Here is a 14,747-nt window from a genome sequence, read left to right as displayed (position 1 = left end):
TGCACACCTTTCTTATCACCTCATTATTTCACACACATTGCAGTGCCCCATGGTAATAACCAAGTATGTGGGGATATAGGGAAGAGAATTTGTCAAAAGAGATGAGTTTCTTTCTTAAAGGTCCCGTTCTATGTGATCCCATGTTTCAAACTTTAGTTAGTGTGTAATGTTGTTGTTAGAGTATAAATAATATCTGTCAAATTATAAAGCTCAAAGTTCAATGCCAAGCGAGATATTTTATTTAACAGTAGTTGACTACATAAAACGGCTCGATTGGACTACACCCCTCTACTTCCTTCATTAGTGACATCACCAGAACCGTGTTTAGACTAACCTCCGCCCACAGGAATGCTCCCTCAACTCTACTGGCTACTTGCGCACTTCTTATAACTTAGGCTACTGTGTTTACTCAGCTCTTACGGTGATTTTCTGAAGTAAAACTGACGCTTCATCTTTTGTGTGATGTACAATAAACTTTATTAAACTCATCAGTACATGTTTGATCATCATTCGGACCTGGTCCGAAACAGCAGACTTGTAGGCTGTTAATAAATAATGGATACATACAAGCAGATGACAAATACGTTATAATAACCGTAATTAAACTACTAAACCATACCTGTTTCATCTCTATACAGCACTCTGACTCTGTAGGCATTATTGTCCGACTCGAAATGAACGCCGTTACTGAGAGTTTCTGATATTATCATCATTCCGTGAGATGAAATTGTCCTGACAGACTGAGCGCGAGCTCATGAAGCTCCGCCCCCTGTGTCGTCCAGCAGCAGCTCATTTGCATTTAAAGGGCACACACTGAAACAGCTCGTTTTTCTGAGCCCCAAAAAATGTCAATTTAAACATGCTGTAAAAAATGATCTGTTGGGTATTTTGAGCTGAAACTTCACATACACACTCTGGGGACATCAGAGACTTATTTTACATCTTGTGAAAAGGGGCATATAACGGGACCTTAAATTAAGCCATATGGGCAGCACATACTCTCCTAGTATGAAAGTTGTCAGTTGTTCTTCTAGACTTCATTACTTAGTGTAAATATTAGCTGCATTGTGAGTTGTGTCAACGACATGCCATTAAAGAGTCTGGGGAAAAATACAGTCCTGAGGTGAGAATGAGTTCCACAGAATGCTGAAACTATGAGATACAATCTGGGTCATTTTGCTTCATGTTTTACACTGCTTATAACCTTTTCACTCCAACTGATGCATTTTCTGCGTTTCCATTTGAATTTTTTCCCTCAAACACTACAACTACTGTTTATTCAACACACTGTGTTTCATTGACTGTCGAAAGAACACGGTCACACGATTGGGCTAAGCATCTAGCCGTAACATTCTAACGCAGCATTGTTTCACACTGTACTAGTTTGGAACTGCAATGCGGGGATTACACCGCAAAAGCGGTGCTAATCCTACTCTGGAACAGGGTTTCATAACCCTGTGTAAAAAGTAGTGCTAACCCCACTTCTAAATTACAAGTGTGAAACATTCCTTTTCCTGGGGTTAAAAGCTAGGTTTAGAATGTCGATAACCCAGGGTTTAAGCGCATTGTGAAAAGGGTTAATGGCAATTGTATGTATAAAGATGTGTTTATCGATCAACCAAAACATATGCTGTCTGACATACCGTTTGCAACATACTATACCTTGGGACAGACTAATAATGCAGCATACAATAATGTATTGATAATATGAGAATGGAGCTTACAGTACTATTGAACTTTGGTGCTTCCTAGTTCCTGCTTAATACTGCTCAAGCTGTCCTTCTCATTTCAGTTTTGCAATGTGACAGCTCTGACCTAAATCTTTATTTGTTTATTATTGTTTTTGTTTTTTGAGAAAAGACTTGCAGCAGTAGTAATTGGATCATTAATACGTGCACATACGTACCATTTATCCATCTGTCGCTCTGTCATCGGTGATGGACAGAATTCAGCTGAAGTTATTTTTGATTTCTCTTGTCTGAAGTTGATCTAATTAGGGCAGCTTAAAACACTTCATTATGTCACACTGATTTAGAACAGCAGATCTCAGGTGATTCTGTTGTTCCTTAGCTAATGCAGTTTGTCAACCTGATAGTGAGGAAATAGGTTCCTGTGTGTTGAAAATAAATCCTCAAATGTCAATGCACCACCAATGTTTTGACCAATCATCGGATCAGACAGTATGTCTTAATTAAAACAGGGCAAGAAGTTGTCAGACAGTGACAAGCTTGTGCAGTGAAGTTTTTTGTGTGCGTCTGTTTTCTTTTGTTTTCTGTTTAGAACGGATTTGTTTAAATGTAAGGACATTTATAGATAGAAAGTGTGGTAGTCCATTCTTTTTTTATTTGTCTTATATACATATATATCGAGAAATTAAATTATAAAGCACCTTAAGTGAGCTAAATAAATGTAGAAAGCATGTTACTAGAACATAACATTTAAATTGAAAAGTTATACAGGTAAGAAACCTGTATTTTTGTAAAATTTTCAAACAACCACCAGAAAATATGCAGAACCACCAATCTCCGCCATTAGATGGTAGAATTTGGATCGTGTCGGCAAACAAATTTTCCTACTTTTATGATTTTCTTCCTTAAGGATTATGTTCCCACAGTTCCCGTCCTGCCCCCTCAAGTGTTTAGGGGCTTTCACACCGGAGGAACCTTTTCATAGTTCCTAGAACTATTGGCGAAAGTACCCGGATGTCGGTGTGTTCGCACCGCAGGAACTAGGAACGATTTTAGTTCTTGGAACTCCTTTTGGAGGAACTAATTTAGCACTTACTTCAGAATAGGGTCTAAACCAGCACTATAGTCAGCTGCAAATATGGCTTGACTCAAAAAAAAATCTAAACAAAGGTTTCTCAGAGGTTTACAGTAGTATCAGATGTACTTAAAAACATACTAAAAGTTTACCAAAGTTTGACTCCAAGAAAGGCCCCATTTTGAAAATGGCGGCCGTCGGGTCCTTAAAATGACCATTACTCCTTTGTATTCCTCCTAGACCAGGAATACTGGTTTCTGATACTTGTTTGGGACATGTAATATTCTAATTAGCATATTTGCATGATGTATAAGTGATTACAAGTACAATTATATATTAAAGCAATTGGTTACAATCATATTTATGTGAAAAAATAAGTACAATTTCCCTTATGTAATTGCATATTTCTCCTTTCTCATGTCGTTTTGTCTAGTGTTGGTGGTTTCTGTGGTTCATAACCATTCTTTTGATTCCAATAAAGAATAAATTCATTAGAACATGTGTGGTACTGTAAAATTAGTCAAAACAGGGCTGCCACGTGAAGGCATGTGCTGATTGTCTGAACCCGTATAGAATCATGCCAATTCATTAGCTGATGGCGCGGGCGCCTCCTCAGCGGGGCTACGTCACTCACTCTTATACAGTGAATGCACCATCTGCTCCTCAGATTTTCCACCGATGAAGAAGAAGCTCCTTCGGTAGCAAGAGGAGCTTGGCAGTGAACGCAGCGTCTCGTTCCCTATTCAGAGAACATGGGTTACGCAAGTAACCCGAGACGTTCTCTTTCATAGGTTCACTCGACGCTGCGTAGCGATGACGCAATGGGAACGATATACCACACGCCAAGCTTAGTGCTGCCGGATCTGGCCCAACAAGGAACTTTCCTATAGGTTTTTTTTTTTTTTTTCTTTTTTTTTTTGCCAGACCAAACTCAACTAGGACCTAGGTGACCAGTTCAAACAGAAAGAACCCGGGAACCAGGGGCCACATCTAAATCCAAGTTGTAAAACCTAATAAAAGTGTGCGGAGAGGACCAACCTGCCGCCACACAAATATCCTCTAAAGGAACTCCCTTGAAAAGAGCCAGGGAGGACGCAATACTCCTAGTAGAGCGAGCTTTAACGCCCAGAGGTGAAGGAAGCTTCTGCACCTCATAAGCCAGGGAAATTGCATCTCCCACCCAGACCTGTGAGAGATCCTGTGCTTAGAGGCGGCGAGCCCTCGGTGACCATCCCCAAAGCATACGAACTTCTGAGATGACAAGTGCCACAGCGATAGCCGCGACATAATCTCTCAAGGTGGTAGCAGCTGCTCCAGCCACAAATTTATCCTGCAGGAATTCCAGCACTGAACCGACCAGGCAGCTGACTGGGTCCACTGCATGAGCCGAACACCAAGACTCAAAAACCTTCCACTTAGAGTAATACAGCCGTCTAGTAGAAGGCGCACGAGCGTAATCAATGGTCTCCTGAACATCAGCGGGAAGACCAGATGCCACTGTCGCTAGCGATTGCCTTTTATCGGCCACACCCACAGCCTCCATATCTCGCGTCGAGGATGCCAAATCCTCCCTGGAGCTGAGACAGCAGATCTCTCCTGATAGGAATCTGCCAAGGGGACCCCTCCACCAGGGAGCTCAGTTCCGAGAACCACGTCTGGGATGGCCAGAATGGGGCTACCAGAAGGAGGCGGATTCCACACTGTAAAGGACTGCAGGGATTAGCTTGACCGGAGGGAATGCATACAGTCTCAACTCAGGCCACGGATGAGCGAGGGCATCTATCTCCAGAGGCGTCGGATGAGACAGGGAAAACCACAGAGGGCACTGTGTCGAGCTCTGCGATGCAAAGACGTCCGCCTCGCCGAACATGCTCCAAATTTGAGCCACTGTTTGGCAGTGCAACATCCATTCCCCCGACTTGAACTTCTGTCTCGACAGAAAGTCCGCTGCGACGTTCAGGTCCCCTGGAACGTGAACTGCTCTCAGCAAAAGAAACCTGTCTTGAGCCCAAAGGAGGAGGCAGTGCGCATGCCTGTCGAGGGTGGCATCCACCCTCGACAGGCAGTGGTGTTGCTGCAACATGGCAGTGGTGTTCCATGTAAATCGCCAGGGAGGCTCACGAAGACTGCACCCCAACCACTCAAAGAGGCGTCCGTCGTGACAACCTGGCGACGGCAAACTACACCCATCTTGTCAAAAGGGGGAGTCTTTGCACATCCAAAGAGCGCAAAGGCAACTGCGCAACACTCTCAGCAGGCGGAAGGCAGACCAAGAAGGGTGGATGCCCCTGAGTTTCATCCACCACAGGAATGGTCTCATATGAAGGAGACCCAAGGGCAGCAGAGGAGAGGCTGCTGCCATGAGCCCCAGAAGCCTGCAACATATGCCCACCGCTACATGATGGCCGAGCGTGAAACGGGCCAAGCACGCACGGAGACTGGAAACTCGAGCAGGGGCCAGACGGGCCTGCATCAAGAGAGAATTGAGTTAGACACCCAGGAAAGTGGTCTGCTGAGAAGGAGTTAAGACACTCTTCTGAGCATTCAACTTGAGACCAAGAGACCAGAGGTGGTGGAGAAGGACGTCCCTGTGACTACACACCAACTCTCTGGAATGAGCCAGAATGAGCCAGTCGTCTTCATAATTTAGCACATGGATGCCCTGGAGCCTCAAGGGGGCCAGAGCTGCATCCATGCATTTGGAGAATGTCCGCTGAGCCAGAGCTAGACCAAATGGAAGGACCCGATACTGATACGTCTTTCCCCCAAAGGTGAACCGGAGGAACTTCCTGTGCCTTGGAAATGACGTGGATGTGGTGATAGGTGTCCTTCAGGTCCACGGTGACGAACCAGTCCCCTGTTCAAATCTGTGCCAGGATTTCAACGTCAGCATCTTGAACTTCCCTTTGTAAAGGGGAAAATTGAGACGACGCAGGTCCAAAATGGGGCGCAGACCCCATCCTTCTTTGGGACGAGGAAGTAGCAGCCGAAGAAACTGCGGTTCAAGTCTGAAGGTTTACCTGAATTTTACTAAACCTGAGGTTTAGTGTAATGCCACCTTTATACTTAAAAACATCTATAGAGGATGCATTACATGTATTACCTTATTCAAATTGAAATGAATGAAATTAGAGGGTTCACACACAGGCCTCTTTTCGGGCTAATTCAGAGTTGTTTATGATTAAAGTTATACAACTCCAATTTAAGTTACTTTTGGGTGCAATAACTTTTACATTGAATGCCAAGTCTGTGTTTTAGCAAAAAAAAGGGTATGTGTCCAAAAACACGTACTGAGTAGGAGTTACATGACATAGGCTGAATGTCTCTGGTTCACCCCAAACAAAGATAAAACCTCACAGTAATCTCACAAAATCATGTATTCCATAAGTATGTAATCATGTCAGTGCAATTTAGACAAGTCTAATGGATTCATAGACCCAGAAATCATGGAGTAAGGCACCAAGATGACTTGACTAGGTCAAATAATGAAGGAGTTAGGACATTTTAAGGGCTTGAAAATTACACCTTTCTAGTGGTCAAACATTGGTAATCTTTTAGTATGTTATTAAGGACACGTAATACTACAAAAAACATCTGAGAAACCTTTTGTTAGAATTTTTTTTTTTAGGGTTAGGTTTTTTTTTTTTTTTTTTTTTTCATATATGCAGCCGCCTGACGTTAGTGTACAGGGATTGACCGAATGCACACGAAACACCAGCACCCGCCATTTAAAAAAAAGGCTGTGTAAACACACAGATTATAGTCTATATATTTACTCCAGACACTAACTCTACGGACATGGAAAACAGTAAAATATATGCGCCTATTAACCTTTACTTTGAGGAGAAAATCCAACGCAACTTTTTAGGAGACCAAGAGAAACGTGATTATGTATTTCTGCTCAGCTAGCAAGACTGGACATCAACCTCACGGTATTTGCTAATACCTTTTCATATACTGTCTTTCTATGTATAACAGTTCTATCTAATAACATATTAGACAGGACTGTTAGACAGATCGTAAACTAATGAACACAGAGAATGCAAGCACTGTGTTTTAAGGCTCTCTCGTTCTCAACGCCATCAAAATAAAAGTCACAACAAGTGTGGCTTACGTCACTTCAGAGTTCCTACTGGCGGTGCGAATGCTACCAGCAAAACGTTCCTAGGGGAATCATTAGTTCTCGGGAACCATCCTAGTGGCTGGTTCCTAGAACTATCCGGTACGAAAACCCCTATTGTGCAATTAGACCACTTTTGTTCAGGCAATATCAGGGTTAGGACCATATGGTGCATTCAAGTTCTAGTTTGAATGGATCTGGAGTGTGAATGTGTATTGTTTGTAATGGGCAGTGAAATATATTAGGACTGTTATGTGTATGTACATGCAGTACATTCAGTATTTTTTTTTCTGAACTAATTTTATTATTGCACTCTTTGTAGTTTAATTATACAAATACAACTGATTTAATTATTTGGATACAGTTGCATACAGAAATCAACTTATCAGCACATTTAGATGGTGCACACGTGTACGTCCAGATCCAAATGTCCCAAATGACACACAAACTGCAGTAGATTCAGGTGTAGATTTACAGAGATATTAATGTGACCATACATATAAACATTGCTCCTTAGCTCCTAATAGACTTCAGTGGCATCACATCCAGTCTGCCGAGATCAATAGAGCTGCAAAGAGGAGATACACTTGTAACTGCATTATCTTGCACTACATCCTTTAAGCTTTTTTATTTATTTATTTATTTATTTATTTATTTATTTTTTGTTTGTTTATTTATCTGCTGAAGCAGAACATTTTGCAAATGTTCTTGAATATTGTGATGTGCACGTGTGGGCTCACTGCTCAATAAAATACTGCTGTACCTGACACATTAATCTTAGGATTAATACTATTGAATATAAATAGTCAGTCCAGTATAAAATGGCTTTAAAACAGAAAGTTTCTACTGTAAATTCTGATTGCCACATGTGAAGCCATTGTTAAAAGATTTTAAACATGAAAACACAATCTAGTAATCCTCTGTTGTCTCAATTTTGGATTATTCAGTTTAAAATTTTCAATTTAAATTTTCAGTTTAAAATTAGCTTTATTAGCATGACTGTGTAGCACAATGTTGATGAAGCATTAACATATTATGTAATAATATATAATAATATATCATAAGTAATAATAATAATAAAAAAAAAGATTGTCATATCTAGCATAGTAAATTAAGAAATAAATTAAATCCATATCGCACAAATTTTGCAACTAGTGCAGCTGTTCAGTCATCCTCAGTGTTGCCAGATGTACGATGATTATCGTATTTGTACGATAGTTTTGACCTCTGTACGATGTACGATCAATAATGGAAAAAATCCTATAATGTACGATAATTTCAGAACTGTGTGACACTTCAAATGATGGTCGTTGTAATCATAGGGCTTCTCATTGATGTAGCTGTGGATTCTACATCTACCGGGGGAAGCACGAGTAGAGAGAGGGAGCGAGAGACCTTGCGTGTGTGTGCTAGTGTGCCTCACGAAGCGCATGTTAGGACCCAACCAATCAAATGTAAGTGCGGGTGGGCTTTCAGGTTGGGATGTCTGTCATTTTCATGTCGTTGACTCGTGTACGATAATTTTCTTCCAAATACGATAATTTTGAGCTTCTGGTACGATACTTGGACATTTCCAATCTGGCAACACTGGTCATCCTCTTCAGATGCTCTGCTCTCTCTGTGTCCATGTTTGTTTACATCTTCCTCTCTCTATTTCTAGATCATGGTCTCTTAATCTGTATTCTGAGATGATTTATCTATTAATTTCTTTTTTAAATTAATAGATAAATTGCCAATTTAGTGGTTTCATTAAGGGTCGAGTTATATTTGAAGTGTGTTTTAGATTTTTATCAATTTCTTTAATAATGTTTTTTAGGTTTTGGTCTGGAATTGATTTTCATGAACTAGTTGAAGAGCGAGTGTGTTTAGAACATGAGATTATGTGAGGTTTCATTGACAAGGAGAGCTTTGTATTGAAATGAATCAGGATCAGACTGATGGAGTTAATGCCAGAATTGAACACATCTCTTCTGAATATCAATGTTCAGCATATAATTCAGCCCTGCAGATGTAATTGGAAGTGCTTCTGTGGGCCCCTAAGTCAATTTGCATTTAATATATTTTAAATGACAAAGACACTTTCAGAATTTTTTTTAATGAACTAGAATGTTCTTATAGGATATATATATATGTTTAACACAGATGTGCACCTGTATGTGCTAAACCTCTTCCAATGTAGAAAGCTCATGTTCATATCACATCCTCTTCAGTTGAGCATCCGTCCTGCTGTGGTGTTACACAATCATCTGATAAGCATTGTGTGTGCGTGTTGTGAATTACGCTTTCATTTCTCTGGCTCTCGTCACCTCACACACACTGACTGCTTTCAGACTCTATCCAGTTCCATAATAATGTCACTTACTCAAACATTATTTAGCTTCCAACAGCTCTTGTTTATGTATGTGTGAGGAAATGTGACTCACAGATTTGGACAGGAGGACAAGATGACGTGACGTGTCTCTCAATCCTGATCCTCATCTGGTTCAGACCTACTTCTGACTCACTCTCACACACTTGGACAAACTGTTCAGCCAATTACATGCCTTGTGAAGTGGCAGCATGGTCACAATTCTGCTGAAGTGCTTTAATGAGAGTGATTTGACTGGTTCAAAGTGCTGCACAAGTGCCAGAGTGGAGCATTCTAACCCACAGTGATCTTTGAAAATTTCCACAATTGAAATGCAGTGGCTACATTTCTCATTCAGAAGCAGAAAACATGCTTAGCAGACCCATACAGAATCTGCAGATTTATTACCATTTTTTTGCTCTGACTTTTGCTCTAACTAGTACTACTCATATTCACAGTTGAATGCATAATCAAATTTGACGAAATATTTAAAGGTGAAATATGTACGATAAAAAAAAAAAAAACATTCTTAAAGTCCTCATGAAATCAAAATTGACCATATTTACTTTGTTTGCCTAAATTGATCGTTTTGTGGTGAACAATTCATCCATGCAAGTCAATCCACACAAAAAAATGTTTTGGCTTCATAATCTTTAATCAAAATCTGAAAATGCCCCTCCCCTCTGCATTGGAGGACCTTCTCTGATGACGTAGGTTTGAGGAATTGGTTTGGGCAACGCTTAACCACTCCCCTCAAACCGTTAGTCTGTTATGAGCAGAGATGGAGAGGAGGAGCGCTAGAGTAAAACCCTGCCCTCGGTTCAATATTCCGTTTCACTGGGAAATGCGTCACAACACTGGAGAAAAGTCCTTTGCAACTTCCGGTTCACGCGGACTTTAAGGGACCGTTCGGTATTTATGGAATGGACCACCGGAAGAAAATAGGGGAAGGTCGTGTCTTTTTATTCTTTGTTGAGGGGAGGGTCATCCAACTTTTTTTAGTCTAGGGGGAAGGTCACCCAACTTTTGTATTCATGAAAACAGCAAAATTTCAAAGTGGCTTGTTTGGTGCATATTTTTCCATGTAGCTCCATGTAGCTTTCTCAGTCTCGGCCCCCCATCGCTAGCAGATGGGTCTGACCCAACAAAAACCCAGTTTGGCGCTGTTTGACAGTGCGTGCGCGCTTTTTTCAGAAAAAGTGCATCATGTCAGAACAGAACACCAATGAAATGTTTACCCAGCAAAGCTTTAAAGCACGAGCAAATAATAAACTTTTGTGATTGCGAATAAGTGTCCTGTGAGTGTAACTCTACCACTGCATTAACATGTGATGTGAATGTACGCCGAGTTTTACAGTATTGGGACTGAGGCGCCAGAACTGCAGCTGATAGAATGTGCGCTGTAGCACAATACTACCATATTTTAGTTTTCATGCTAATTGTGTTTCCACAACAATGTTAGTGAGTAAATCTACTGAAATGGCCACCATAACAGTGGAGTGTGATGTATAAGATGAGGTTAAGTCATTTGTCATGCTTGTAAAAAAAAACAATGGCTATCTGAACATCTTTGCCAATCGCAAACCAGTACAGAAGTAATCAATAAATTATCGGGGAGGGTCATGCCTTTTTCACAATCATTTTGAAGGGTTATAGAAAAATGTATTGCTGGTGAAGGGAGGGTCAAATCTATTTTGACTATAGATCTCAAAACTCCACAGGTAGCTGCTTAAATAAAAAACGAACAGTCCCTAACCCATTTTTATTATTCATTGACTACCGCAGTAGGTCTGCAAAATATATTGTTTTAGCATCAATATTGCAATGTACGCAGGACCAGGATCCATGGTTCAAAAAGCACATGATATGTGATTATGTGCCATATGATATATGCCATATGTGCCACTTCCGTATGTGGTACTATAGCCTATATAATACGATCAGGTCAGATGTTTTGCAATGCGACCGCAGTCTGAACAGTCATATCGGAATTCATGCGACTTTTACTTCACTAGTCTAGAGCAACATTCGTCGCAATTCTTCGATCATGGGAATCACTTTAAAGATTGTACGTAGCCGATGTTATCAAAACAGTTGCGAAATGTAGTCAGTGTAAGTATTAAGTAGCCAGCCTGTAAGTATTATTCTATATACAAGCAAAAGACAAGGGCTCTTTTTAATAAATGTTTAATTACTGCTCTTTTTTCGTATCCTCATCTTTTTTCCAAATTGCCTGTGCATCAATTCGCTAGCTTCCGCGGCAGATCACACAATAAATAAACTTGTAATCACTTACTTTAATGTTCTCCGTTTTTACTTTGGTGTGACAGCGTGCTGCGCAACATCTTCTTAGCGTTTTTTTTCGCATGCGGGTTAGTTCAGGACCATGACCTGTTCCCACTGGAATCTGATATTGGCCAAATTTAAAACTACAATGTGAACAGCTATACAAAATCGAATCTGAGCAATCAATAGGAATTGAGCACTAATGCTTGCAGTGTGAACGTAGCCAAAGTGTCAGAGGGTGTGAACAATAAGTGAGAATGGATTGCAGATACTTTAGGCAGGTCTATATCAGGCACGAATTGGGTAAATTTGTGTGATGAACCATTGAGTTATTGTCATTATTTTTACACAGTAAAAATATCCCCAACTCAAAAAAAGAAAAAAAAAAAAAGAAAAAAAATTGGAATTTACAAACAACCTATTCCAAATTACCTTCTGAAAATGTACACAAGAACTAAAAACAAAACAAACAGACAGAATCTCAAGTCATACCGGCACACTCAAGTGCAACTGTTAGGCTAGTGCCATTCACGTTTGGCATGAACTTTTTTTTTTTTGCAAAATAATCAAGGATCTGTGGTTTCAGATCTTTCTTTTCTTTTTTTTTTTCTTTTTCTTTTTTTTTTGCTACTTTGTCAAAGTGAAAGAAAGCAGCAATATAAGTAAATTAAAACCAGTTATAGAAGCTTAAGATGTCTTACTGGCACCCAGTAATCTGATCATATCTCCCCTGTATTATTCTTTTTGCACCCTCTGCCAGTCTGTCATAGAATTGAGTTTAAAATTTTACTACTTGTTTTTAAAGCTCTGAGTGGATCGGCTCCTAAATATCTATATCTTTTAAATCTAAATACACAGATTGTTTGCTTTTTCTATTGTTGGGTCAAAACCATGGAATAGTCTTCCGGTTTCCCTCAGATTAGTTTCTTCAGAATCTGAATTTAAATCCAAGTTAAAAACCTTTCTTTTTTACTCAGGCTTATAACTGTCCCTATAAGGATCCATCACTTATCAGTGTTTTGATACTCTTCTCCTTCTCACTGCATTGCAGTCTAAATTATTTATCTTTAAATCTTTTTAGCAAGGTTTTGTACAACACAGTGGTCAACTACTGTTGTTTTTATTGTGATTTATAAATCATATTGTAAAAAAAATGTACTACACTAAAAAAAAAAAATATATATATATATATATATATATATATATATATATATATATATATATATATATATATATATATATATATTGTAACCAATCATCAGTAGGTTACTCAGAGCTTGAGGTAGAAAAAGGTGGAATAGTTCACTGTTACATCCATTTTATATATCCTCATCCCCATAATAAAATGAGCATCATGCCATCCACCTCCAAAAGCAAGATAACATGACTGTGTTTAATGCACCTCAGAGCGTGCGGACAAAACGCAAGTCATTTATTATGGGCAATATGAAAATTATTATTTACAGTGGCTTCTCCTACTGCAGCAACTTCCATTTTTCAGTTTATCAGGAAGTGACCATTTTGTTCTCTTAAACAATAAATTAAATTCTCAATTTTGGCTGTAAACATGGCTAATTACATAACTTAGATTGATGTTATTTGAATCCAAAAAGTTTGACTGATTATACCCCTTGGCTAACTGCTAGCTTGTCAGACTAGTCTTAACATAGTGGATGTGTTAATGCAACTGGTCCCTGGTCCACAATTGTAATATCTTTATCTAAGACATTAACTCAGCTTGATCATGAGTTATTCTGCACACACTTTTGTCCTGTCATGGTAGGGGATTTCCATCAATATCTGATGTGTTTTTTATGCTGAGCTATTTTCTACCCTAAACCTATTCTTACCTAATCCTCACACAAATACTTTTACATTTTCTTTAGGACATTTATTGTTGGACAGTTTTTTCTCGCCGGCACCAACAATGTAGGTGATTTTCACGATTTGTTGTCCTTGTGGAGGCATTTGGTCCTCATAATGGTGGCAAAATCTACACACACACTGACCTGTAGTGTATGTCAATGGGAATGGGAAATGAGGCTTCAAACACCAACATCTCACTCAAGAGTTATGCTATACCACACACACACACACACACACACGCAAACAGCTTGTTGAGCTGAGATTTTGAGCCAGACAATTGAAGCATAAACTTCATATTAAATAATTCTTTTGGGGCAAAATTAGAAAAGAAAGCATGATAATGAATAACATAAAATAGTGATAGAGAGATTAGTTTATGTCAGTGCAGTGAATAATGGTCATATACTTATTTGATTTTTTTCAACCGTTTTCTGTCCTGATTCACATTCACTCCCAAGACACACACATACACACACACACTCAGCACCATAAACAGCCATGGATGGTGAGAAAAGATAGCTCTGAATGCATTATTAAAGCCCTGGTACAAATGCTCAGTCAGGAAACTCATATTCAATATTCAAACCTATATTTTCTGACCTTCTCTCTTCTCAATCTATCTATCTAGAATTAGATGGCTATTACTGCTGGTCTGTTTCATCATGTGTCTGTCTACTGTGCCCTGATGGGAGATTTTAGTGAGCTTGTTTTAAGTGGTACGATATTTAGTCATGTTTTTTTACTCATATGGGGATTTCCATAGCCAGTGTCTATAGCCCCTTTCACACAGAGATTCCGGAAAATACACAGGTAAAGTGACCCGGGATTTGACCCGGGTTCGTTTGATTTTGGTTCATTCACACTGCCAGTGATTTTCGGGAATCAGAGAGTGCGTTCACACACAAGCCGTAAAAATCCCGTAAAGACACGTGACATCGACGTGACGTAATGTCTCAGCAGCGTCTTAAGTTTGCTTATGAGCTGCGATTTCTCTCCACGTTTGTGCATTTTTTCTCTGATTCGATCATAAACTAGCACATTACGTACCGTTTCACAGCTGGCGAACGATCCCAGCTTCAGCGTCATCATTACGACACAGCATTGATGACGGCTTTTGTTCACACAGCGCGTTCTGGGACTGAACACAGCAATGTTAGGCTACTAGGTCCCCAACCCGGCATCGGTGCCGGTGTTGTGCCGAATTTCGTGTTTGCGTTCACACAGAATGCGTTCTGGCAATTTCCCGGCAATTTGCCGGGATCATCGCGCTGTGTGAAAGGGGCTTATGTAGTGCAGGTTGGTGATGTATAAAAAAAAAATAAAAAAATAAAATAAAAAAAACACTGTGGTCGCCAGAAATTTACA

The 14,747-nt window shown here is 39.8% G+C and overlaps 1 protein-coding gene across 1 annotated transcript in view; it reads left to right on the top strand.

Annotated features, from left to right (window-relative positions):
- The window catches only part of rptor (regulatory associated protein of MTOR, complex 1), a 425,184-nt gene that overhangs the window by 165,675 nt on the left and 244,762 nt on the right, over positions 1-14,747 (top strand). The window lies entirely within an intron of this gene.

The sequence above is a fragment of the Scardinius erythrophthalmus genome, assembly GCF_964197995.2.
Source record: "Scardinius erythrophthalmus genome assembly, chromosome: 12".
Taxonomy (NCBI): Eukaryota; Metazoa; Chordata; class Actinopteri; order Cypriniformes; family Leuciscidae; genus Scardinius; species Scardinius erythrophthalmus.
This window is presented reverse-complemented; position numbering and strand designations above follow the sequence as displayed.